Below are 3,750 nucleotides of genomic sequence, written 5' to 3'. Positions count from 1 at the left end.
ACTCCTAAAGGGAGCATTCAAATTGAAACCCAGTAATCCTAAATACAATAATTATTCTTGGGACCCACAATTAGTTTTGAACCATATCTCAAGCTGGTTTCCTAATATAAACATTAATTTGGAGCAGTTGACTAAAAAAATAGTAATTTTACTTGCGCTGTGTACAGCACAGCGGGTCCAAACTTTATCCCTTATCAATCTTAATAATATTTATTTCTCAGACAGTGGAGCTAAGATTTTCATAACAGACTTGATAAAAACTTCGGCTCCGGGTAGAGATCAACCCCTTCTTATACTTCCATACTTTAAAGAAAATATAAGTATTTGTCCCGCTACTGCACTTTCTGATTATATCAATGTCACAAAACATTTGAGGAATGAGGAGGACAATAGATTAATACTAACTTTATTTATAAGGTTTCAAATTTTATTCATATTAATATTGGAGTTTTTACGATAGATTTTAAATAGTGATATCAATTAATAAATGAATGAGCAGGTATAACTTTATACTATAATTATTTATGGGAGTTCACTGCACCAGCGCTCCTTAGGACAAATTTGAAAGTTTGTTGGAAATTCTCAGGCCACATATTCGAAAACAAAATACCAATTATAGATTGGCTATTTCCGCTGAAGAAAGACTATCAGTCTGCCTCAAGGGATATTTATTTATTTATTTTTTTTTATTTATAACATTTATTTCAGGTAACAGACAATAAATTGTACAGACCCATAGAATAAATACCTTACAGACTAACATACATATAATATTTTATAACTAAAACTATTAAGCACTACACTATACACAATTCACGGCACTGGCAGTGTCATATTGCGCTGAATGGGCTTCGGCTGGGTGTTGCGAAGCCGCCCGCGAAACCGCCGGAACACGACACCACGGGGCCAGAACTCCTCGCTCATGAAGGTCGACAGCTGCTCGCTCGGTACACGCACAACAAATGAATTAAAGTTCAAATTATTGCGCGGCTCCAGGCGCTGGACCCTCACGATAAACTTGGTCTTCACCCGCACATACTCCACTACATCAGAAGCTTGGGTGGAGTGGTGCAGGCGGGACACGTACAGCTGCGTCGTCGGTATGGCGGGCCGCAGCAGGTGGTTGTTACCGGTCGGGGCGGTACCACACTTGTTGGAGGAGGGCTTCTTTTTCTTCTTCCTTTTCTCTACCTTTGTAAAGCCCTCCTCATCGAGTGGATGTCTATTCACGCTCGACAAGGGTGCCGCACGGCGCGGGGAGTCCCTGTGCTTAACGGGATCTCCATCTCGGGTGATTTCTTGCCGCTTTACGGGAGGCTTGGCGGCAGCGGCCGCGTAGCCAGCCGGTGTCGGGTTGGCTACACGAGGCGGGCTCTCCGGGGGAGGCGCGGGTCAGGCGGGGCGCGGCGTGACGCGGTCGACGGCCGGCGGCGTCGTCAAATTCGCTGACTCAAAAGTCTCACGTTGCGCTCCACGACGCGTGTTCACATTTGAAACCTCCGCTGACCTACATAATGAAATTGAATCGCGCAGGGCGACGACCTCATTACGCAGATCGTTGATGGTGGATTGGGAAGCTCCAAATTTAAACTCCATCTCCTTTAGGGCCGTCCTTAATGAAGTGATGTCCTTAAGAAGGCGGGTGACGTCGACGTGGTCGAATGTGACGGGAGGCAGCTTACGCAAATCCTTCGCCACGAAAGTCGGCACGTCGTCCGGATCGGTCTTCTTGAACACCTTGATGATGTCCCGTAGACTCCTCTCTCCCTTCTCGTCCCTCCTGCGAGACGGCATCTGGTCGGCCATATTCAATGGCAAAAAGAGTAGTGATTTGGCGTCACGTATCTCTCCTTCCGTAAAATTGCTCGTGCAAATTTGCTCTATGCTAACTTCATCCATGACATCCAGCTGATACTGCAGGAATGCCAGGACTTCATTAGGCACAAGCCTAGCGCTCATTGTTGCGAGCGATAACTTCGACAATAAAAAATATTAATTATTTCAGTACTAGCTGCTCCACGCGGTTTCAGCCCCGTGGCCGTGACTCCACTCCTGTTGGTCGTAGAGTGATGATATATAACCTATAGCCTTCCTCGATAAATGAGCTATCTAACACCGAAATAATTTTTCAAATCGGACCAGTAGTTTCCGAGATTAGCGCGTTCAAACAAACTCTTCAGTTTTATAATATTAGTATAGATTATTTAAATATAACATTGTTTATCTCACATTGCAGTAACAAAGATCTGTTCCTGGTAATTAAGACTGCATTATATTATATTAATTTAAATATTTTCTATTCATATCATTACATGCAATTTCCTTCATAAATAGAAAATCTATCCTCAAACAAGAACATGGTAACTGCTTTCCTGCTATATTATGTCACAGAATACATAATAGTAGCTAAACGCTACAGAACGGACACTCTCCACCTCCCGCCAAAATTAAACACTTACCTCACCCCGCACGATCAGCCTGAAAATGGTCCGTATTTGTCTGCAAGGACGATACGCAACGAATGATTTAATAGACTCGACATCGGTCTCATCGTGACGAGTATGTACATACATATTACACTGGTTATACAAATATACATTGGTTATACATAATATGATGATTTAAGATGTTCGTCATGTTTATCACAAGCTTCCGTTTCAATTGGATAATTGTTAAAAAGTTCGAGAATTGATAAGGGTAAGCAAGCAAGTATTCAGTTACACGATTTATTCTGATAAGATATTGAGTGTATATCTATGTATGCGTCTATAAAAATTTGTGGTTTTCTTCGTCAAGCACAGTTCCACCGTGAGCCTTATGGATCGCACATAACCTATGCGTGTTGCTCGATTGATCTCCGATCTGCGTGCCAATAACAAATGACTGCAATCCAAATTTTTTGTGATACCGGGATCAGTGGCGATCTTTTCCCTCTTGACCGTTCCGTTCCTAGCACAATGTTTGATGTATGCAATACGTTTAGCTAAATGTTTAATAGTAACAAACTAGTCTTAAAATATTATAAAGAATATCCAAAATACTAAAAGCAAATAATTTTGTGAAAGCGTGTAAAAACTTTACTAGGAATTATATTTTATCACATAAAATATGATATCAAGTAAAAATACTTTACCTAAAATGGAATGTGTATTGGTCTGTTCTGTGGCAAGTGACAACAGCTATCAAACTGTGAACGTTTATGCGTTTAAATATTGCGAACATACAAATAATAAATAAGTAAAACAAGTTATAACAGTTAGTCATTAATTACCTATTATTCATTATCAATAATGGATTGCGAAATCGTAAGTACCTTTTTGTTATTTCATAAGGTGACGCTTTTGTGCTCCCAACTTACGCTCAATTTCGCGCCTAAATCTTATTTTTTTGTTTCTAGGTAAAAGGCAAGCCTCTTACAAAAGAGGAATCCAAGTTCTTGCTTGAATTAATAGAAGGGAGTAAAATCATAACAACGAAAACAACGAACGCCACCAATAACAAACTAAAAAACGAGGAATGGGTTAGATTGACCGAGCGGTTCAATGCCCAGGCTACGAATTGTCCCAGGACACCTCAGCAGCTGCGTTTGAAATGGGAAAATTTAAAAAAGAATTCTCGCAAACGCAGCACTAAAATAAGGATGAACCAAATTAAGGTTAGCTAGTCGTGTTCGTTCATAGTTGTGTTTTTAATTGGACTTCAGAATGTAATGACTTATTAATTCTATTTACCTACATTGAATTTTTAGAC

The 3,750-nt window shown here is 40.5% G+C and overlaps 1 pseudogene; it reads right to left on the bottom strand.

Moving 5' to 3' along the window:
* Window positions 1–813: 813 nt before the first annotated feature.
* On the bottom strand, window positions 814–1,959 carry LOC149895135 (uncharacterized; annotated as a pseudogene).
* Window positions 1,960–3,750: the final 1,791 nt, after the last annotated feature.

This window comes from Colias eurytheme, chromosome 32 (assembly GCF_061535395.1).
Source record: "Colias eurytheme isolate Ceu_HAF_F1 chromosome 32, ilColEury1 Martin Lab GWU primary, whole genome shotgun sequence".
Lineage (NCBI taxonomy): Eukaryota > Metazoa > Arthropoda > Insecta > Lepidoptera > Pieridae > Colias > Colias eurytheme.
This window is presented reverse-complemented; position numbering and strand designations above follow the sequence as displayed.